Raw genomic sequence first — 23,615 nt, 5'->3', positions numbered from 1 at the left:
GGGGAAGCAGGGGGGAGAGGGGGAAGGAGAGGGGGAGGGGAGGGGGAAAGGGGAAGGGGGAAGGGGAAGGGGGAGAGGGGGAAGGGGGAAGGGAGAGGGGGAAGGGGGGAGGGGAGAGGGGGGAGGGGGAAGGAGGAAGGAGGGGGAAGGGGGGAGGGGGGAGGGGGAAGAAGGAGGGGGGAGGGGGGAGGGGGAAGGAGGGGAGGAGGGGGAGGGGGAAGTGGGGGGAAGCGGGGGGAGGGGGAAGCGTGGAAGCAGGGGGAAGCAGGGGGATGCAGAGGGAGGGGGGAGGAGGGGGGAGGAGGGGGGAGGAGGGGGGAGGGGGAGGAGGGGGGAGGAGGGGGAAGCGGGGGGAAGGGGGGGAAGCGGGGGGAAGGAGGGGGAAGGAGGGGAAGGAGGGGAAGCAGGGGAAGGAGGGGGAGGGGGAAGGAGGGGGAGGGGGAAGGAGGGGGAAGGAGGGGGAGGGGGAAGGAGGGGGAAGGAGGGGGAGGGGGAAGGGGGGAAGGAGGGGAAAGGAGGGGGAAGCAGGGGGAGGGCGAAGGAGGGGGAGGGGGAAGCAGGGGGAGCAGTAGAGGGGGGAGCAGTAGAGGGGGGAGCAGTAGGGGAGGGAGAAGCAGGCTCCCCATGGAGCAGGGAGCCCAGCGCGGGGCTCGATCCCAGGACCCTGGGACCACGACCTGAGCCGAAGGCAGACGTTTAATGGTCTGAGCCACCCAGGCGCCCCCATAACCTCCTTTTTTTTTTTTTTAAGATTTTATTTATCTATTCATGAGAGACAGAGGGAGAGAGAGAGAGAGAGAGAGAAGCAGAGGGAGAAGCAGGCTCCCAAGGAGCAGGGAGCCTGATGCGGGACTCGATCCCGGGACCCCGGGATCATGACCCGAGCCGAAGGCAGACGCTTAACCATCTGAGCCACCCAGGCGCCCACCCATAACCTCTTTTAACAAACAAAATGCTTACCCCATCAACATTACCTGAAGTTTGTAAGTCACTTAGACATTGTGACTAAAGACAAAGCAGAACAAAGCCACGTTTAGAGTGTGCATTTTCGAAGTGTGTCCTCACCGGGGCTTCCCTCTCTGCAGACGCCCCAGTGCCCACCCCCAGTGACTTGACCCTCAGCGGGTTAGTAAGGCGTCCAGTAACAAGTAAGCTTTTTACAGCTTATGTTTTAGGGTTCCGTACGCGGTTAAGTCTTTTTTTTTTTTTCGTGTTGTTTAACCTCCATGTATTTGTGGTCTTTCCAATTTTTTCAGGTTTCATAGGGTTGTGATCAGACAATATGCATGGTATGATCTCAGTCTTTTCGTACTTGTTGAGGGCTGATTTGTGACCCAGTATGTGATCTATTCTGGAGAATGTCCCATGTGCGCTTGAGAAGAATGTGTATTCTGCTATTTTAGGATGAAATGTTCTGAATATATCTGTGGAGTCCGTCTGGTCCAGTGTGTCATTCAGAGCCCTTGTTTCCTTATTTTCTGCTTAGATGGTCTGTCCATTGCTGTGAATGGGTAGATTAAATCTTCCTATTTATTCTTTGCTATTTAAATAAATAACACCATTTTGTTAGAAATATATTCTGAATAGGTACAGCTTTGGTCTTTAAAGCATGTGCTCATCCTTCAGAATAATCATGGCTGGAGTTAACCCTATTGAAGTCAAAATAACCAAAGTCCGCTCAACATTCCCCTTGCCTCCCCGAGTCCCAGGTATGAACACGTTAGAGACTCATGGGCTGGATTCATGGCGTAGTCATGGTGCGGCCCCCTGGGTCATTTGAAACCCATCCTTCACACATTATACATTAATACCCAGCTGCCTTTTGTTGAAATTCAAACTTTGGCCCTTAGCTGGCAAGCATTTTTAGCTATCACATGGTTGGCTTGCTTTCTTTTTTTTCCAAGATTGTGTTGTTTTTATTTTCAGCACTTTGCTCATATTTTTTCATTCTCATCGCTGAATCAGAAAGTCTTTGGGATGGAGTCCCTGCACTGTGGAACCCGATGCTCTGTCTGGCTACAGGGTCAGGATGGAGTGGGGTTCTAGGACACACCCTGCTGGTGTCAGAGATTCAGTTGGTGGTGGTGTGAGGAGCCCTCCCCGAACGCACACGCCGGAAATGGGGCATCAGGACGTTTTTACCAACTACGTCGATGGATGTGGATTGCTGTGAGGTAAAGACTTCAAGATTTTATAGATTTATTGGCCACTAAACTCACTGTTTTCTTAATGCTCTATGTAGGCACTAAGCCTAGATCTAACAAATCTGAGAAAGACCTTCCTGATTCTGAGGCCAGTGGCCTGAAAACCATGCTGAGAAACCACATACCCTCTAATTTGTACAGGTTAGGACCAGGTGAGCTAATGATTTCATCTATAGGTTAATGGTGACAAATAATGGTCACCCAAGGGGCACAACGCACCTCTTAATAATTGATAACTGTTTAATACAGTTTTTCAATTTTTTTAATGAATTACAATTCTTAGAAAATTAGCAACAATAGCTAGCTTGAAAGGAATCTCTCTAAAAAATATTCCTGAGCGTCCCACTCTTAAAACTCTCCAGATAAAACTGAGTTGGTTTCTCTGCTCATCAGAATTCCTGTAGATCCTATTTATTCAAAAATAAAAGTGCAGCTCAGAAATGGCATGGTTTTCTGTTCTGACTACAGCTCTGAGAGTAGGATTTGGTGGCTCGTGGCTTGTCCCAGAGAGACAGGGCGGGCACGGTGAGACCAAAGTGGCAGGTGGTGGGCAAGGTGGCTGGTCTGCAGGCTGCCAGGAAGAAGCGTGGCTGGTGGCGTTTTCGAGGTGAGTCAGGCAGTTCATGCGAGAAGCATGTGCACAGAGGAAGAGGCCACGCCGGGAAAGGCAGCGCTCAGGACCTCGTGGCAGGCTTGAGGGGCCATGCATGTACCAGAAGAGGAATGGGAAACCCAGTCATAGGAACAAAGGCACAGGGTGTGGGGGCCAGAGACAGACGTGGCTGAGGCTCAAGTATGATGACAGAGACTGGGACCCACAGTTACCATCATCATGGGTTTACCGGATACGACGCACAGTGCTCAGCCTCTTATGCGGATCGCCCTCTGCGACCTTGGCAGAGGCTCCACAGCAGAAGGTCCATCATATGGGTGAGCGAACTTAGCCCAGCTTCCTAAGTCAAGTCACACTAAGTGCAAGCATGAATGGAGAAGTCTGTGCCCTGGAGCCCTGCTGGGAGGGTGCGGTGTGCACACACGCGTGTGTGGGGTGCGTGTGACTGTAGAGAGCGTGGAACGGGACAGGGAACTGGAGGGGTTCCCCCCTGGTCACTGTGAGACTGAAACCCAGGCACGAGGAGCCCGCCGGGGCTCGTGAGGTCAGGTCCCACCAAGGGCAGGAGTGACGCCCACGCAGTGGCCCGGGTGGGGAGGGCAGAGGAGGCAGCCCTGCTTCGCTTCTGGCCCCAGTCAAGACGGGTTTGGGCCCCGGGCGGTGAATGGGGCTGGGGGGGATGGGCTAGCTAGCTGTCTGTGCACACAGACGGCGCCTTCTTCTAGAGTAACTTCAACAGCAGAAGCGACAGCCTCCCGTTCCAGCTTCCACGATAACCACCAACTCTGATTCTTGTGCTCCTCACGTTCTCTCTACCCCAAAGCATTGCCTGAAACCCTCGCCCTAGAAATCTATACAGTGAAATGGAGCAGAGAAAGGAAGAACTGCCACTATATCCTTCAAACCCGGGGTCCTGGGGATGGAGCTTCCGTGCTGCGTGTGGAAGAGCATCCAGAGCCTCGGGGAACGGTTGTGGTGGAGACTCCTCAGAAACTCGGTGTGAGCGGTTTTACCTACGCCCTCTTCTCATTTTAGACCCAGGTAGGCATGAGCTTTGGTGCTCATGATTTTAAAGAAACCTTTTCCAGGATTGATTTTTTTTTTTAATTGAACTAAACTATAAACACGAGAATTCGGCTGGCACAGAAGAATCAGGCTGCTCACAGACAGCTGTTGGGTGTCAGTGAGAAAGTTATTCCTAAATCATAAAAAGTCACTTGAGCTTTATAGGATTGTAATGGAGTCCGAAGCCCTATTGCACACCCAAACTCAATTTATTAGCATCTGAAACTGACAGTGTGTCAAGGATACTGATTAATTACCTGATTTTGCAAGCCAGGCATGGGCTGAGATTTTCCTTGACAATTTGCTTAAAGATGGCAGAAAGAAACCGCACTTTTGTCTGCCCTATGTCAGAAGCAGCTCAAATGGAGCCTGTTTTAATTACGCTAGTGTGCCCCCCACTGCCCTCCTGCTTAATTCTTCAAATTTACTCAGATGTAAATGGAATTTGCAAACATTCAGGATCTATAAATTCTTTATTCTTGTTCTTTCACCTCTTGTTTGTACTTCAGATGATTCAGACAATTGAATTTAATTAAAAGTTTGATGGTCATCACTAAACAATTCAAATATCAATTATATGGAAATGGAATCCTCTTTGATGAGTAAATAAGGCTATTTAAGCATTTTATGACCTTGCAAATTCCAGGCCTTGAGTGTTGCAATGATTCATTCTCAGATGGCAAAAAATTCATTATCTTCAATTACATAAGAAAGCACGGGTTACACTGAACAGAAGAGCTGGAGATGGGTAATAAAATCATCTCGCTCTTCATCTAAATACTTTGAATTAACCAATGCCTCAGCAATGGTATTTTTTTTCTATTTATAAATGCAAAATGTTAAATGGAACAAAGTTATGGATTTGAAATCACTGTCTAAGCCACAATTACCAAATGAAGCTCAGGTAGCCTCTGGAATCTGAAACAGAACTATGATGTCCTGTAGATCTATCTTGGATGGTATTTTCTAGTGGTCTGGATTTCCGTCTTAGTGTGTCCTATTTTATGGCAATCTCATTTCCCTTCATTGCAGTTCCTTTACCAAATAGTATTAAAATTAAGCAAAGAATTGTGAGCTCAGATCATTGGCCCGAATAAATCCAAGGGAAGGGGTACATGTTGTTTTCTGGTTTAGCAGCCTTTCCAGGAACAAACATGGTTCCAGGCGGCGTCAATAACCCCAGTGTGTGTGTGTGTGTGTGTGTGTGTGTGTGTGTGTGTGTGTGTGTGTGTGTGTGTGTTGGGGGGGGTATGTGTGATGAATCCAACATGCTTCTCTTGGGAATCTTAAACATGACAAGCAGCACAGCCTGTCCTCCGAGGATTCAGTGCCCAGGGGAAGAGACGGATGACCAGCCTATAGAGTCTAGAACACTGGTCCATAGTGTCTCATCTGTATTTCCTAAAGCGTAGTTTTCCTATTTATAGTTTTTATTTATCCCACTCAATGTGAATATTTGTATACTTCACTGGTGAAATATTACTGTATTTGATTATAAGGTGGTACAAGACCCACTGCAAATTTTATGCCATATTTAGTATAGGTACCATATTACCTTTCCAAAATATGAACAATTTGACCTTAAGCTTTTCAGATAAGTATAATTTATATATATATATATTTACATATATATATAATTTATACATAGCACCATCAGCCTCGTGGAAGCTTAAGAGAGGGAAAAGAAATGGGATTAGTGAGGGCAGTTGCGAAATGACCCCATCCCTCTACATACCCAGCTCTACCACGGAGAAAATAGATTCCTCAGGGACACAAAGCAAAATCAAGCTATTGAATTTTTGATGATGAATCCCCCTCCCTTCCATTTCCATCCCTGTCCTCCACACGAAAAAGGGTTGGGGATGAGCAAAGGGGGGGGGGGATTGTTTAATCAAGTTTGGGAAGACATCTAGAATCTGAATCCTTGACATTCGCTTCATAAAACCACTGAAGCTCAGAAGGCCACCGTAAGAGGGGTATCCGTGACACATGGCATGCTCTAGCCAGCTTGCACTTGCACATTTCCCCCGTTTCTTTAAGATTTTATTTATTTGACAGAGAGAGACACAGCGAGAGCAGGAACACAAGCAGGGGGAGTGGGAGAGGGAGAAGCAGACTTCCTGCGGAGCAGGGAGCCGGATGTGGGGCTCGATCCCAGGACCCCGGGACCATGACCTGAGCCGAAGGCAGACGCCCAACGACTGAGCCACCCAGGCGCCCCCATTTTCCCCATTTCTGAAGTCAGTGGCATCATGCTGGGAGGTTCAGCCTAGCTACGGTGGGGGTACTTAAACCAGGGGTCAGCACACACCTGAATGAGGGCTTCCCCCCCACCTCCTTGGTCCTGGTGATAGTTGATCAGCATACCACCTTGACCCTGGCCAGGCAGCTGCAGAAGGCAACACGGAACAGAGTCCTGCTTTTGGAAACCTTGTAGTCCAGCTTTCTGCGCGAGGAGCTTACTGAAAACAAGAAGTTGAATGCAAAAATGAATGAACACTTTCACTGTCAGACGGCCAGCTCAGATAGTGGTCAAGTAGGTGAAGGAGAATGAGGGGGGGGCAACAGGGTTAGAAACTGAACCCACCCGGGCTGTGGAGGAATCAGGTGGCTGGGGAGGTGGGGTGCCGCGTGGCAGGGCTGTGGGAGGGAGGGGTGCTCTCTCAGGGGCGGGGCAGGGGGACGCCTGCTTCCCACAGGTGCACTGCTCCGAGCTATGGCTCTCTCCCCGTTTTTGGAATATCCTTGAAGCATACACCTCTCAGGGGCATCTTTCCCTTGGGTGTCTTCGGCCATAGGAGTTTCTTTGCTCCTTTCCCAGGAGGCAGGGAGAGAAGCTTTAACATTGTTTCCATGAAAAGAACAAGACTGCATTCATTGGGAACCCATTCACTTCCAACTAAAGAGAACAACTTGCAAACTGTACATCAGGAACTTCAGGGTCAAAACAGATTTCCAGCGGCACCTGGCGGGGGTGGGGGGTGGTGTCAAGCGGTTGAGCGTCTGAGGCTTGATCCCAGCTCAGGTCTTGATCTCAGGGTCATGAGTCCAAGCCCTGAGTTGCTCCTTAAAAAACAAACCAAAAATTGGATTTCCAGGAGCCGGACCCTACAGAGGGAGTCCTCTCTAAGCTGGTTGGGGTGGGGGGCAGAGGCACGCTCCTGCCTCAGCAGAGGGTCTGGCTATATTCCCGGGCTCTGGAGGCAGAAGCCTTACTGTAGATAAAGATATGCCTCTCTCAGCTAGGTGGTATTTTTTTCTAAAAGCAGTTTGCATCTTTCCTACCTCTGCTTTCAATAGGACTTGTCTCCATTCGGCACCAGCCACTGAGCCATGAGGCCGATGGTTCGGGGAATCTGAGAAGCTAGATTAAGGAACACTTGTTTCTCCAAATAGGACTTTGCTACAACTAAGGCCAAACTGGGGAGGATTAAGCCTCCATTCTTCAATATCCCTCTGGCGTGAATCTTCTATTCTGCATCTTTATTTAAACGAAAACCTAGCCGGTTCTTTGAGTTATTCAGGGGATATGCACAAACCAGCCCCTCCTCCCCTTTGCCTCCTTGATTCCCCAACATAAGAGGAAGGCTCTGACTGCAAAGTTCAAGACAATGCATGCAGGGTAGGGCATTCTTAGGTTTGTTTTGCTCTAGGAGAACCCAGGAGGAACACAGACTAGTTGGCGGAGGGACGGTAGGGGTGGGCGGGTGGTTGGGTGTTGCAAGTAGGGCCCATTTTAGGACCGGAGACTTGGCGATCAGGGTTAGTAGGACAGTTGCTGCCACCAGTCCGTATCATCAGGGACAGCGGACCTGCCCTCTCCCCCCAGGTCACTGGTGACAAATCGAGCCTTCTCCTTAGCCGAGGACCTGAGAGGGGAGGTGTCAGGAGCGGGGAAGCCTCCCGCCCCTCCTATGTGAGCTCGTCCGTCGGGCCTAGAATGTCATGGATTAGAAAGGAAGCAGGTTCGTTATTAAGGTATCAACCGTGTCCCATTCACAGTAACTTAGGATAGAAGGAGCAAGGGCTCTTTCCCTCTCTGGGGACTTCCTGGCCCTACAGTCTGCTTCTCCCCGGGGGAAGCCACCACCAGGCCCTGGGATGCCTGCTGAGCTCACCCGGCTTTTCTCGTGATGGAGACAGTGGGGTTCACCCAAGTCGGTTCGTTTCTAAACTTCACGTATTGCTGTGTTAGACTCACATCAAGGTGACTCCCCACATCAGATTTTCTAAAAAGAATAGCACTGATTTGCTCACCCCTGTGCATTCTATGCATCAGTGGGGGCAGGTGCAGGGGGAGGGTGGGCGAGTTGGCCAAGGAGAAGCACTTCCCACAGACAATCTGGAGGGAAGAGTCCGGCGCCGCATGCCGAAGGTGAAGGGAGCAGTGGGGCGTCCAGGCCTGTGTCTGTGCAGGATTCTCTGGAAATAGCCAGAGGTTCAAAAGTGATAAGGTGTTTTCTCCAGCCTGCCACCTCCAAACTAGAGTTTGGATGGAGGGACGGGTGGAGGGATGAGTCCCTTCTGACACTCCCCTCAAAAACATGCTCCTACTTGCCATCAGGGGGAAAACAGTGTCAAGAACGGTGTTTCTTACATGATGTCCTCTAAAGCACTTCTCTTAATGGAAGCACTTTCAAAACCATCATCTTTTTGAATCTGACAAGGGAGATTAGGTGGTGGTGGTGGGTTTTGTTTTTATTGCCTTCTGGACAGAATCGGGAAGTGGGAAGCCTGTGCAGAAAATGTGGCTGAGCCTGACGTCACAGAAAAAGAGCGATGGCTGTTAGCTGTAGATAATATGGACTCGAATTGTTTTGCGGGGTTGGACGGGCAGGGTGGGGGTGGAGAAGAGAAGTTGAAGGCCTGAGGGTAAAGAAGCATGTGGAGGGAGAGGCTGCAGGTAGAGGAGATTACTGATGAGGCGGCATTCGTGGCAGGCTTGTGCCTGGAAAAGACACGATGCCCAGTGAATACCTGGATGGCAGAAAAAAGAAGGGCGGTCTAAAGCCAAGCCCGCCAGGAGGGCACGGAGGGAGGTGGAGAAAAATCCTCTGCGTGTACATTTACTTGCTTTTAGCTTCAAGTGCGGAACCTACAGTTGTCCTGGGACAGGGCGTCCGCGGATGGGGAGACCTAGTGCCGACGGATTCAGCCAGCCAGCAGTGTCCCCAGGGATCCCTGCACCGGGGTTTGTGGAAGCAACTAAAATTGTCCTCTTCACTTTGTTTTTGAGTGCATTTTTAAAGAGAGATACACTTGGGAGTAGTACAGGTAGAGACCAAATTCCAGGTTTCGTACTGACAGTGAGGGTTAATGTGCCTTAGCTGAGCGACCATCACGGGTTTCTTAGTGATGGGCATGAGATTAAAAGTCCCATGACTTCATGATTTCGAAAGTTAATTTGTTTGGAGAAAAAAATCAGACCTATAGAAAGCATAGGCAGCACCTTATACTGAAAAGTATAATAGAAACATTTACTTTGTACTTGAGTATATTATTCCTGAAAACATATTTGATTATTAACATCTCCACTTGTAAGCAGAGCACACACACTCAGAATCACTTCTTTCTGCATATCCTCTGCTTGACTGCTGGAGACAAACAGATTACATTTGGAGAGGCTCTTTTTACATCTTAATTGAAGTTTTTTTTTCCTGTTCACATCATTGAAAATGAAGAGTGATGAATCCTGTCTTCTGATCAAGACCCGTGTCAGAGATTGTTGCCCTGACCTTGGGAAAGTTTGTGTCTACTCAGGTCTCAATGAAGCAAAAATAAATATATGTTCTAGAAAACAGGTTTTGCTTTAGAAAAAATCAGGATATCAGCCGTCAAAGAAACAACTTTCAAATCTTTGATCAACTTTCCTGCAACAAATATTAGATAAGTCTTCTTGTGGCAACTAAAGAATGTTAAACATTCCCAGCTCTTAATGGAAACACTGAGCACATAGAGGGCACATGAAGTTTCCCGACAAATGCAGATGTGAATGCACCGTGAACCCATCTGCTTCTGTCCCACGGCACCTCATGATGTCGTGGCCACAGCTTGAGAACCCACAGGGACTGGTTTTCTTTTCTATAAAGCTCTCAGCTTCAAATACACAGGGTGGAGACGTTCGGCAGGACCGGGTACCGCACCAGTTAGTCAGAAAACACTGCATTTGGGAATCAGGTCTTCCTAAGGGGAGCTGGGTTCCACCCCACTGTGACACCTTCTTGAAACCAAGCCCCAAAGTCCCACCCCCCCCAAGTTAGCAGTGTGGCATTTAGGCATTATCCTAAATTCTGGGGGCAATAATGTTAATATGGACTGAGGGATTAATTATGTGCAAGCCACTGTTCTGGATCCTTTCTGCGAGCTCACTCACTCCTCACAATGACCAGAGCCATGGTTCAAAGAGCACAGAGCCATCGGCAGTGACCAAGTCCTACCACCTGCCGTGTGTGGAGCGCCTACCACACGCGCCTTTCACACGTGTGGTCACGGGCCTTAAGTCCCTCACGCATTTAATCCTCAGGTGCTGAGCTGCTGGCCACTGAGGGGCTCTGAGGGACACTCCGCAGAAAAGGATGCTGTTAAGAAGAGGTCTGCCTTTTCGGATGTGCCACAGAGACGTTTGGAAAGCTGCAGAACCAGGCTCGAGACTGAGCTAATGAGACTGATACCCACACCGCGGAACCCGGTCCGAGAAAAATCGCAGCCGCTGCTGCCAAAAACGAGATGTTGGCGCACCACCGTCCACCTCTGTGCGGAGGACACTTTACAGCTGATGGTGTTTGCACCATTACGGTTACTGGCATTTCCGCTCTGTGAAATTTCAGCTGCTACCGCTCCACCACCCGTCCTTGGGGGGAATAGAAGACGTTGGAGGGGTGGCATCATTTGGCTCTACCCTTGCAGCAGAGATGGTTATAAAAATAACTAGCATTTGCAGCTCCTACCTGGGGAGACAGCTTTAATTCCCTGCCAATTTATTAAATCTACGAAGAGTTTGGTGGAATGGCAAATTTCCACTCATAGGAATTTTACAAGGCGCGTTCTAGTACCCTCATCCCCATGGATCACGGGCCCAAGATCCACAAGGGTGAACCGTCTGAGATTGGGTTCTCGTGCACAAACTCCAAGATGGGATATTTTGTGCACAGGTTTTATTAGAGAGTGCTCTCCAGAGATACATCTCTGAGGGAATAAAAAAGGATCGGGTTGAGGGAAAAGCTAACCTCCCACGCTGTCACTGCTGAGGCCTTCGTCAGTCCTGTGTGGAGCACCACCGCTGGGGTGACCACAGAATTGTCCTGTATTAAGGCAAGTGGACAAAGCCTTATGTCTCTGGATAAGCCAGTTTGGGGCACGGGAGACCTTTTGGGTGGGGCAAAACCTCAGAGGAGGTAGTGCCCTGTGGTTGAAAAAGGATAGGAGTTTGTTTTATTTTCGTAATGGCAAGGAAATCACCAATTCGACACTAATTCCCATGAAAATATCAGTAGGACAACAGTGGTACCCATGTATCTTCCCACGGAGAAATGTACAGGACCCAGCGTTGAGGATGTGGGGAGCGTGGCACCCTCACGCTTTGCGGTGGCAAAAGGTACGATGGGACACTTCTTGGGGACAGTTGGGTGGTGCCTCGTGCTTGAAGTCCAGTGGCAGCCCCATCTCCCTCTCCCAGCAATCTAATGATTCCGTCTTATGCAGATCTCTTCCTGCTAGAATATTTAGGGAGATTTTAATTTCACGGACTGCTAGCTGACGGATAGTACCTGTAATGCTAGAACAAGGGTGAGGGTGAGGCTAGTCCTCCTTCACCTGGACCACTTCACTTAGTTCTGGGTGTGATGCACTGACGAAAAGACCTCTCTGAATCCACCCAGATGACGGTGACCACGGCAGTGACCGACTCGAAACCATGGCAACTGAGAAGCGTTGAAGGCATTCGGTGCAATTTGCAAGGAACGGAAAGGCTGCTTTTGCACACTTGAAGCACACAGTGTAGAAGAACCCTGTAGTAATAGGAATAACTAGGAGAATTTGGGGGACAAGCGTAAGGGAGAAAGTTCTGGCCGTCAGCTTGCCTTGCCAGGCATTAAGATTCCCGCTGCAGGAGGAGTTCAGCCAGAGGGTGGATGACCACTTGATGGAAAAGTCGTAAGAAAGATCCAAGGATTCAGAAGGGAGTAAGTGTTGAACCAGATGATCTTTAAGTGGAGACTGTGCACCAGGCGCTGGTTCCCACGCTGGCCTTATGTGATGCCATAAAACAGACGAGTTTTGTCACCCATGCTTAGGATTCAAGATTGCTGTCTAGATTCACATAAACATTTAAAATATCAGGTTTTCTTGAGGAAAAAATCGAAAGAACATGGTAACACTGGGCATTCCCTTTGGAGACAACTGGTGTTGCTAAGAACATATTACTTTCTTTAGACAGGGCAAGAAATTTGTAAATCACCACAATCCCACTATTCTCAACAATTTTGGCTTTAGCTCACGTCTATTATTTATGCTTCCTGCCTGGAACCTGAATTTGCTACCTCTGGATTGCCAAGCCTAGGATTCTCTGATTCGTTGATGCCATGATTCAGGGTCCAATCCAAAGGCTTTCTCTACTCATTTCAGCGTCCTTACTCCCTCCCATGAACGGCTCCAGCTCATTCAAAAGGCATTTACCATTTTCACTATTTTCTTGCAACCTTCCAGTAAGAGAATTCGTTGCCTGAGATCAGGGTCTCACATAGAAGAGGCATCCGTAGATATTTGCTCCACACGTGGCCTGCATTGACTGTTAATGTTGCCCTTTGCCAAACTGATTAATTTTGTTGCAGCTTAGAAATAGCCCACTCTATACAGGAGAAAAGCTTGCCTGCTTTTATTTTGAACTGCAAAGTTTATTTTTGAAATTGGGTTTTATTTCCCCCTGGAATTCTGGAATCTTGAAACAAGTTTGAAGGAATAATTTAAATTATAGACTGTGGAGCTTCCTAGTTCTTAGTCAATGTTACTAGGCAGCATCAGAAGGCACCTTTGCCATGGAAATCTATAAATTACTTTCTTTCTTTGACTGAGAAGTTCAGATGTAAGACTGCCTCATTCCTTTTTTGTTTTTCTCTCTGAATAATTAACTTTTATTTAAATTCCAGTTAACCTACAGTGTAATATTAGTTTCAGCTGTACAATGTAGTGATTCAACACTTCCATCCATCACCCGGTGCTCATCACGACAGGTGCGCTCCTTCATCCCCAGCACCTGCCCCCCCCCGCCCCGCCCACCTCCCCTCTGGTCACCAGCAGTGTGTTCTCGTAGTTCAGAGTCTGGTTCTTGGTTTGTCTCATATTCCCCCTACCCATGTTCATTTGTTTTGTTTCTTAAATTCCACATATGAGTGAAACCATATAGTATTTGTCTTTTGCAGATTTTTCTTCACTTAGCATAATAGCTTCTCAGTCTGTCCATGTTGTCATAAATGGCACGAACTCATTCTTTTTTATGGCTGAGTAATATTCCATTTTACACAGACACACACACACACACACACACACACACACACACACCACTTTTTTTTTTTTTAAGATTTTACTTATTCATTTGAGAGACAGAGCGTGAGCGGAGGGGAAAGAGAGGGAGAAGCAGACTCCCCACTGAGCAGGGAGCCTGATGCGGGGCTCCATCCCAGGACCCTGGGATCATGACCTGAGCTGAAGGCAGACGCTTAACCAACTGAGCCACCCAGGTGCCCCAAACCCTTCTTTTTCCTTTCAACGATCAGTGGGCAGCTGGGCTACTTCCATCATGTGGTTGTTGTAAATATTGCTGTTATAAACATCGGGATATGTGTACCCCTTTGAGTAACTCTTATTGTATTTTTAGAGTAAATACCTAGTAGCATGATTGCTGGAAAGTAGGGTAGCTCTATTTTTAACTTTCTGAGGAACCTTCACACTGTCTTCCAGAGTGCAGACTGCCTCATTCCTTTAGCTTAAAGTTTACTTTGAATTTATAATTGCAAATCAATTTCATTGCTATTGTATAGACATTATTTTCTCAAATCACAGTCAGGTTTTTGGGGGGGAAGACAGGTGAACAATTTGTTGCTTTTGATTTAATCAGGATTGGTGGGAATAATGGTACTAATTTAAAGCTAGCTAATTTTCTTTATATCAGGAATGTAAGGTCTATATACTGAGTATATCAGCTTTTCCTAAAATGTATTCCACAGGATGTTTTTTACTGAAATGCCCCAAACATTCCATTAACAAATGGATCACAAACTTTAGGATGTGATATCCCAATGAGCTACATTTTTTGAAGCTATAAAGTCTTTAAAAATGTTACAATTATTTCTGCTTCCAAAGATGAACATTTCACTTTTTCTGGGAATTAGTGAACACCTGTGCTTCCCTTTAATTACACAATTTGATAAAAAAAAAAAAGTCTAGCTATTAATTGTACTTATAGGTGGGGGCAGGGGCGGGGCATAGAGATGCATAAAGATCCCTGGAGGAAGAGCAGAGTCCTTTCCTTGAGGCTGGAGTGAGGGGCTGGTATTGTTGCCACTGGATGAAACAGCTGCATTCAGCACGAATAGAGGCAGCAAATGGATTTAACTACAAGACAGAAACTCCAGTGAAACAACGTACAGGAAACAGAAGTTAAAAATTCTACCCAGAGAGTTTCAACAGGAGATTTCATCATAATATTAGCATAGGACTTGGTAAAAAGTAAAACACTAGAGAAATCTTGGAAATTTCTCACACCCACAGACTGCATATGAAACAACTCACACAAAGAAAGGATCAAAGAACAGACTTGGCTGGAAATTCAAAAATAATGCCAATGAACTCTCCTTAAAAGCAGTGCCAATAGACAAATAGCTTTTAAAAATGGGGGGGATTAAAAGACAGCCTCGGGATTGGCGGCTCTGTAAATTCTCGCTACAAAGCGATGATGGTAAAGGCAGAATTGGCTCAAACTACCATTTCAGAACTCTCAAATGTTGATCAAACTCTACAACAACTTGGGAAGGCTTTCTTCAAGAAAAAGTACTTAATCTTGGTACGAATAGTGGGCATTGCACCCTCCCCCTCCTCCTGCCCCAGCTGCACAGTGTGGTCAGTCCACCCGGGAAGAGCAGGTCCTGAGGACTTTACTGCCTCACTTGGAGAAAACCCATGTCCACGGGCACTGCTCAGAATAATACCAATGTTAGGTGGGATTCAGGGCCATCTAATATTGCAGCTAGCCTGAGATTGTGATAATTTTGGGGGGCAAGCAGCAGACAGAAGTCCTGTCCATAATTAAGTAGGAAGAGTGGCTTTGAGAAGCTTCTACATACCGCTGAGGGTCTGGAAAGCAGAGAACATGCACCAAGCTGCACGCATCCCTGGTTTCATGTGATGCCTCAAGTGCAGGAAAATAAAAGCCAGAGTAGACTGGAAAACTGCTTGAATGTTGAATGTATTCTTCCACCCAAACACAGACTGACCAGTGGGGGCTGGAATATTTCCTGGCTGAAGCTGCTTAACACAAACTATGGCCCCATCACTGTTGACCACTAGGTTGGGTTGACCCAGGGGTGGCCACTTCGATGTCAGACTTAAAAATAAAAAACAGGAATTAAAAAAAGAAAAACTGAACAGGAACTTCAGTGGCCACACACTGGGGGGACACAATCTAGAGACAGTCTAGGCAAGTCACCAAACAGGAAACACCGCCAACAACCAGGTATCTCATGGGTGGGAAGAATCCAGAGTTGCTGCAATGTTATTCAGGGTCCACTTTTAAACAACAGATTATGAGACAAGCAAAGAAACAAGAGTGCTCCATGGAAAAAGCAGAAAACAAAAACAGCTTCTGAATTCCCCTGCTGTTAAGCTTAGTAAAAACTTCGAAGCAGATAGAATAAATATATTCAAAGAACTAAAGGACATTCTTAAGAATTATACAAAAATATTATTACAAGGAACCCTCAAATAGGGGATATCAGTACAGGCAGATGTTATTGTAAAGAGGTTTAAATAGAAATTCTGGAGTTGAAAAGAGAAATAACCTAAATGCAAAAATTCACTAGATGGGCTTTATAGAAGATCTGAACAGACAGAAGAACAAACCCATGAACTTGAAGATAGATCAGTAGAGATCACATAACTGAAAAATACAGAGAAAAATGATTAGAGAAAAATGAACAGAAACATGGGCACCATTAAGCACACCAACACACACATAGTAAGAGTCTTAGAAGGAGAGAAAACAATTTAGTTCAGTGAAAACAGTTAAATGAAAGGATAGCTGAAAACTTCTGAAATCTAATGAAAAACATTGATCTACACATCCATAAAGCTCAGTGAAATCCAAATAGGATAAACACAGAGACCTAGAAAACCTGAACGTTTTCAGCCAACATGGCTCAAGTGACAAGCACAGAACATTCTTATCAATGTGAGCAGCACGCACATACATTTGAAATACACGTTTTCCAGACAGACTGCATGCTAGGCCATAAAAGAAATCCCAACATATTTAAAAGGATTGCAAACATACAGAGTGAATTCTTTAACTACAATGGATTTATGGATTAGAAAACTCAGTACTGTTAAGATGGCAGTTCTTCTCAAATAGATCTTTAGATTCTGAGTGACATAAATTGAGGACAAGTAGCTAAAAAAAATTAGTTCTTTTATTTGTCTCATATAATGGTAACTCTGGAAGAGAGGAGTTCAGCATTGTATGGCCACTCCATGATGTCAGCAGGAACCATTCTGTCTTTGCTTTTGGAAAAGCCTTGGTGTCTGATAGGATTTCATGATTTCCTGATGCAGTTGCTTTATAATTATGTTTGCAGTCCATAAAGGAAGGAGGGGAGAGATCAAGGGCAAATGTGTAAGCCTTCTGAGTCAGCCTCCTCTTGAAGTAGTTCTCCCAGGAGCCCTGTTCAGGGACTATCAGTTGCTTCTCGTTGGCTGAAACCACATGGCACGGCTATTCCGGCCACCCAGGGGGCTGGGAAGTGTAGTTCCTAGACAAGCACATCGCCAACCAGAGTGTAACTGCATTCTGTTCTTTAGACAGGGGGAGAATAACTATTAGGTGGGAAAACAACACGTTTGGTGCAACATATATTTAATTCAGCCTGAACTGTATCATCGAGTCAGGACCATCAGCTAATGTGAGTCAGACTGTAAATGCTGAAAGCCAAAATAGTTCCTTTGAGGACAAAATTAATCCACGGGCATTGCATTAATGGAATATGGAAATTACTGTTTTTTTTTCTTTCTGTTTAGATGAAATACTTGATTCGTTTCCAGTTTTAGAAGGTGGGTCTTGGAATGCTTCAAATTGCCCAATTTTAAATTAATTCTGCTTTAGTAACATTTCAAAAAATGAATATAAAGCAGAACAAACCCTGTAGGGTGTAGCAGGTTTCAAATTTTCTTTACAAAAACAGCAATGCACCAGTAATCACAAAGCAATAAAGAAAAATTAGAGAAGTATATCACAAGGGAAGAAATAATGGAAAACCATTAGAGACTCAAAGAGCGTAAAGGTGCCAAGAGAAGATGAATGGCTTCACAAATTTTATCACAGTTTTCCAAGAAATTACAATAATCCACCAGGTAGGGAAACCACTTAGTGAAATTACTGATATAGACCAATTATGCCTCACCAGAAATGAGATGATCATTTCCCTCTTACTAAATCCAAAGAAAGCTGTAGGATTACAGCCGGCCTGTGAAAGCTGAATGGTGATTATAAAATATTCTACGGAACGGGGTAATGAGTCTAAGATTACACACGATGAAGCAAAACTTTATCGACATTGTCGCTTTAGGAAACGCTAGTCACCGTGACCACAGACATTTTCTGTGCTCTGTTTCAGTAGGAGCAGTTGACAGAGTGATAAATTGCTTCTTCCAGATTCTCATGGGTAGGTTTCGGGGGAGAAAAATGACCAGTGTGGCTAACATTTAGAGATATGTAATTGGACAGTTTGTAGGGTGTCATCAGAAACTCTTGTGTTAAGGAGAGGGATGCAGACCAGGTGGACTTCTTAGGCATGATTGTTTCTTTCTGTGTTTCTAGAAGGATTCCCAAATGAAACCCTGATGAGTGGACCCCATCTGGGGATGAAGACTACCATCAGTGAACTCAGAGGGCTGCCCAGGGAGGTCAGGGTGCCAGACTCTCTAGCTACAGGACAGAGGATGCACGTCTGCCTCCGCCTCGAGCCAAGCCAGTCTCTGACTCCGCTCCCTGTGTCAGAGTGCAGTCCCTTCAGCATGTGGCTAGCTGGAAAGATGAACAGAAGTGGCATGTGTTGATGTAGGACTTCTGAGAGGAAGTATTTAATTGCCAGTGGGAAACCTCCCTCATTCTTCTTTTGCTGAGGAGACTGGAGGCTGGAGTCTCTCTCAGCTGGTTCCTGGATGACCCTGTGAGCAGAGCTCCTCTCCTCACCCACAGTGACCAGGAAATGGGGTGTGTTTGTTACATAGACTCCTGCTTGTCCTGACTGATACACTTCATAGCAAATGACTTAAATTACTTAACATACTGTTCACCATCCATAATCTCTTTGTTTACTTATTCTCTGTTGTCTGCTCTTGAAATGTGATGTCTATGTGGGCAGAAACCTTCTCCCTCTTTTTCACTAATATATTCTTCAGAACCTAACCTGTTATCTGGAAAATAGTAAATGTTCAGTCAATATTTGCTCAATTAATAAACACAGTCTTTAAATAAGAAGGATCTTTTTAGCCAAGGAACTAACCTTTCTTGGGTACCTACCTACATCCACATTTCTGGCCCTTATTAGCTGTGTAACCTGGGGGGAAATTACTTCACCTTTTGTACTTAATGCTGGAGTTCATTTGTAAAAATTGGGATAAGCATATAACTGTCTCATGAGGTTGTCATGAGTACTAAATGGGCAATGCAAGTAGAAGGATGAAGCACATACTCAAAGTGATACAGAACAGACATCGAGCAGTACGCTTCAATGGCTAGTTCTATTTTCTGTTTTTCCTTGTAGCGATATATAGTTCCGTTCTTACTATCTGTATGAGATGGATAGGAACTAAACCCCAATAATCATTTAGCCTGGAATGCGGAAAAACGCAACTAGGCGTCATTAGTGTATGGATAACCTTTAAAGCTGTGGCACCATTAAACGGGGCCCCTAGGGAGTGCACAGAGGCCGGCGGGAGCAGCGCCCGGAGGGTTCCGGCCTTGCTCGGTAGTGCGAGCAGAGCAACACAGAAGCACCGGGTCGCATCTCCCTAAACCCTGTGGGGTGCACAAAGGGTTCCAGAATTTCCGCGTGTTCTGGGGCCACACGAGCAGGATTTTCCCAGGAAACCACGCTGCATTCCCAGTTGTCTCTACAGGAGGCTGGCGGCCTGCTTCTGGGAAGTCTCCGCAGTGCGTTTGACCCCGATCCCAGAAGCCTTGCGAGGAGACCTAGCCGGACTGCTGCTCCGGTTGTGCGACAGCCTGAGGGGGCCACCTCCGCCGTTCCCTTTGGCTCTCGCGCCTTCCCGGCCTTTCTCATCGGCCGGCCGGGCCTCTCGGGGCCTCCCGGGACAGCCGTCCACCCGCAGCGGCGCCGATCAGGTGCAGCCCTAAGTGAGCCCTGTCAGCTCCAGGCACTTTGTGTTGCTTCTCCGAAGGCACCTAAACTCTTCCTCTTTGACTGGGGGCCCTTCCCCTACTCAGGGGCTCCACACGCAGCAGCGCTTTGGGGAAGGCAGCCTGCTCTTTGCTAGGGTTGTGAACTGGTGCCCGCCAAACCACAGGCGAGGGGAGGAAATGGGGTCCGCCAATCATGCCGCACGGGGACTTGGCAGGAACACAGTAACGGGACGCATTAGTATTCCCCGGCGGAAAATAGGACCTGTTGTTTGCAGTATGGAGGCCGCAGAGGTAGAAGTGGCCTCCAAAATCATTTTCAGGTCTGAAGTCCCCGCACACCACGTCGTTTCCTAGTTAGTATCACTTGCACATCCTGCCGCGGACTCGCCCAGCACTTCCGGGCTGGGCATGTATTTATTATCATCTTGTTGCAGAGGAGGGCGGGAGTGACAACCGTTCTCTTTACAAATCCCAAGTGATGGATCATTTGGTTTTGTAATTGTGCATGTTTGTACAATCTGCTTCCCATTCCTGCTAGATTAGCAGGCATCAAAAGCCTCTTCAGAGTGGAATTACGTCTTCTCGGTAAGGTCTCGGGTCTGCGGTCGGGATGCACAAATGAGGTGGTGCACCTGCAGGGTCGGCAACATCGGGGCGGTCCCCGCGTTACGGGGAGCTCGCCCGTAGAAGGCGCAACGAGCCTGCACCCGCACGGTTACTACCGTGGGACGCCAGCAGAGGGCAGTCGAAGCCAACGCAAGCTTCACTGAGACCCCTAGACTCCGGAGTTGGGTCCCAACGGATGAGTAGGAGCCTGACGAGCTGGACCACAGATCGGCCGTATTCTGTATTGATGAACCACACATCTGCTTTCTATGCGCTAGAAACATAGAATTTGGGGAAAATACCTAATGGAATTGGAAAGTGATTTTAAAGGTAGTTTGTGTTGGACTTGAAGCCTGAGGGTCTCCACCCGCCGGCTGCCCTTTACGCGGGTCGCGGAGGGTCCCCTCCCTGTCCCTGCGTCTGGACCACACTCTGGACTTCATGAAGGGTGGAGGACGTGAACGAACCAACGTGGATGCCACAAGGAGAGCTCTGTTCTGTGACATTCCACGTGCCATCCACTATCCTGATTACTCTTCCATGATTTTAAACCCACGTCTCCCCTCCAGTGGACTGCCGAAATCGCGAACCACAGCTACTGCTTGTTAGGCCCCTCTGTGCCCAGTGCTGTGCTGAGTACGAGGTTTTCACTCCTCCCGGTCTCACTCCAGCTCTGTAAGGTCGGTCCCATTATTATACCCAGTTTGAAGGGGAGCACACACGGTTAAGCCGCTCACCCGAAGTCAGAGTCAGCGAGACGGTGCGTCCCAGCCAGGAGTGCCCACACTCCTGGTCTTGTGTTGACAGCCAACCCAGTAACCTTGTCCCAAATCTTGTAAAAATTTCTCTGAATTTTTATGAGCTTGTACACTGTGTGATATCGAAAACCTCCGTGGGGTCTGTGTTCAGTGGATGATAAACCTTGTTCTAAAAACAGCTTTGTTTTCTAACCTCCGTGTTGTGTCTAACAATGCAGCCACACATACTTGGACAGAGTCCCTTCAAGAGGACTGTAGGGGGGCTGGAAATTCGGAGGGTAATTAAAATGTATTTGTGCAAACTATTTTAAAATTCAGCAAAGCAGAAAGGATGAAGTGAGGAAGTGCAAGTTGATTCAGAATGAAAATAACACTGGTAATAATTAGAGCAGCTGTGGCAGGCTGGGGGCTTAGCTCGTGCCTGGAATGATACTGAATACTTCTGAAATACTTAAATTCCAATAACCGCCCTTTGAGATGTGTGCCATCATTCTGCTTTCACAGGGGAGGAAACCATCTCAGGTGAAGGCAGGTGTCCCTGTGACCCAGCCAGGGGTAGCAGAGCCATGGTGAGAACCCAGATCCAGGGGTCATGTTTCACCCCTTTCCATTCCTGGGCACTCCTAGAGCACCTCTGGCCTGGGAGACTATGTTATTTTTTCCTTTTCAAATTTTTAATTTTGATTCCAGTTAACATACAGTGTAATATTGTTTCAGGTGCACAATACAGTGATTCAACACTTCCATCCATCACCCGGTGCTCATCACGACAGGTGCGCTCCTTCATCCCCAGCACCTCTTCCCCCATCCCTCACCCACCTCCCCTCTGGTCACCATCAGTGTGTCCTCTGTAGTTCAGAGTCTGTTTTTTGGTTTGCCTCTCTCTGCCACCCCCCCCACTTTGTTAATTTTCTCCCTTCTTAAATTACACATATGAGCAAAATTGTATGGCATTTGTCTTTCTGACTTATTTCACTTAACATAATACTCTCTAGCTCCATCCACATTGTTGCAAATGGCGAGATTTTATTCTTTTTTATGGCTGAGTAATATTCCACTGTGTGTGTGTGTGTGTGTGTGTGTGTGTGTGTGTGTGTGTGTGTATACACACCACCTCTTTATTCATTCATCAGTCAATAGACACTTGGGCTGTTTCCATAGTTTGGCCATTGTAAATAATGTGGCTATAAACATCAGGATGCAAACATGTATTCCTTTGAATTGGTATTTTGAATTTTTTATACATGACACCATGCTCTTTTGTTCTATTTTTGGTTTGAGTCATGAGAGAAGAACATACTGACAATGTTTCCTGGTTAGATGAGTAGCTGACCCTCTATTCCCCAAGTTAGTTAGCAGGATTGAGGAGGGCACAGGGGGACCGCTCAGCAAGAATTGCTTTTAGAAATCTAAATGGCTCCAACTCAAAATTTCAAGTACCATTTTCATTTTGACTTTGACATTCTTATTCATCAAAAGTGTCACCCAGCTCCATTAATCACTTCATCCGGGAGAGAGAGATGGGTCTGGATACCTTTTGACCAATTTGGGAATCAAATATCGAGAACTTGCTCTTGCTATGTTAATTCAGGAAAACAGGGTCCCTGGGCTCAGAGGAGTGTTCTCCTACTCTTCTGGTCAAGGGCAGGCTCTCTGCAGTAACTTAAAGAAACACATTCAACTGCATATTGGATTCATTTGGTAAAAAAAATAAAAATTCATAAATTTAATGTATAGAAACTTTTATACAGAAGCAGCAAGAGACGTCTACCTTCCCAAGAGTAGTCCCTTTGGCTTTACGTCCCACCTCAGACTGGGCTGAGAGCGGTCTCTCTGTAACCGGTCAACTCTGACCCACGTATTCCAACGTGGCCTCCTAGAACATGCAAGTCATGTTTGTTTTCTTTTCTACTTGATGACCCTCCGTATACTTGAAGGTAGCACTCATGTTTTTTTCTGACTTACGGTTCCTTACGGGTTCCTTTAAACTTCCTTCTCCATGAAGGACTAGTAAGAGGGTATTTCCTCCGGAAAGCTTTAGTGTCCTCGATACACACAGCCTAGCTCACTTCTGGTTTCGAAGACAGGGGATGTACAATGACAGAATACCACTTGGCCTGTTTTCTCTTTGCAAAGGCGGGCTTTAGGACGATGATAAATATTTGTCCAAACCGTGCAGCTGAGCCATATGCGAATTTGCATAATGGCACTCCAGGTGATGGACTGCACGCTAATTCCTTGTAACTTGATGAAGCTGGAGTTTAGCAACACACTCAAGACTGAACACACTGTCAGCAAACCAGTATGCTGAGAGCCTTGTCACCTTAAATGGCATTAAGCAAGAGGAAAGACTGTGGCCAGAGACCAAAGGAGGCTGGTTTATCAAATCTTCTAAGGTCACAGATCTATGCGATTTCAAAGAATTTTTCAGACTGATGTGAGGTATTTGTTGATAGTGCAAAAATGTTTTGATTCAATCAGTCCAAGATGTCAGAGTCTCTGGCCAGAGAAATGAATGAGAGGAAGAAATGGAATTAGACGAACACCTCGGGCCCTGCTGTCACTGCACGGAGGGGAAACCGAGGCCACGGTCACCATGCTTCCTGCCCTTCTGAGCAGCAGTCGTCTCTCTGGTTGGGGTTCTTTGTTGTGGTAACAGTCTTCTGGATTTTGAAATGATTTGCATCCCTAAGATACACATTCCTTAACAGCCAAAGCATCCGGCACATGTTGGGGATGGA

The 23,615-nt window shown here is 46.8% G+C and overlaps 1 long non-coding RNA gene across 2 annotated transcripts in view; it reads left to right on the top strand.

The window, feature by feature from the left end:
* Positions 1-18,625, top strand: part of LOC114211216 (uncharacterized) — a 30,513-nt gene extending 11,888 nt beyond the window's left edge. For both annotated transcript variants that reach the window (XR_003609718.2, XR_003609716.2), the window contains 3 exons: positions 1,927-2,174; positions 3,641-3,858; positions 17,963-18,625. This is a non-coding gene — a long non-coding RNA (uncharacterized LOC114211216). The remainder of the gene's footprint in view (positions 1-1,926; positions 2,175-3,640; positions 3,859-17,962) is intronic.
* Positions 18,626-23,615: the final 4,990 nt, after the last annotated feature.

This window comes from Eumetopias jubatus, unplaced genomic scaffold, assembly GCF_037043125.1.
Source record: "Eumetopias jubatus isolate StellerSeaLion01/CBP00866 unplaced genomic scaffold, mEumJub1_p1.0 scaffold_13, whole genome shotgun sequence".
NCBI classification, from domain to species: Eukaryota; Metazoa; Chordata; class Mammalia; order Carnivora; family Otariidae; genus Eumetopias; species Eumetopias jubatus.
Note: the sequence above shows the minus strand (reverse complement) of the source record. Positions and strands in the feature narration are given on the sequence as shown.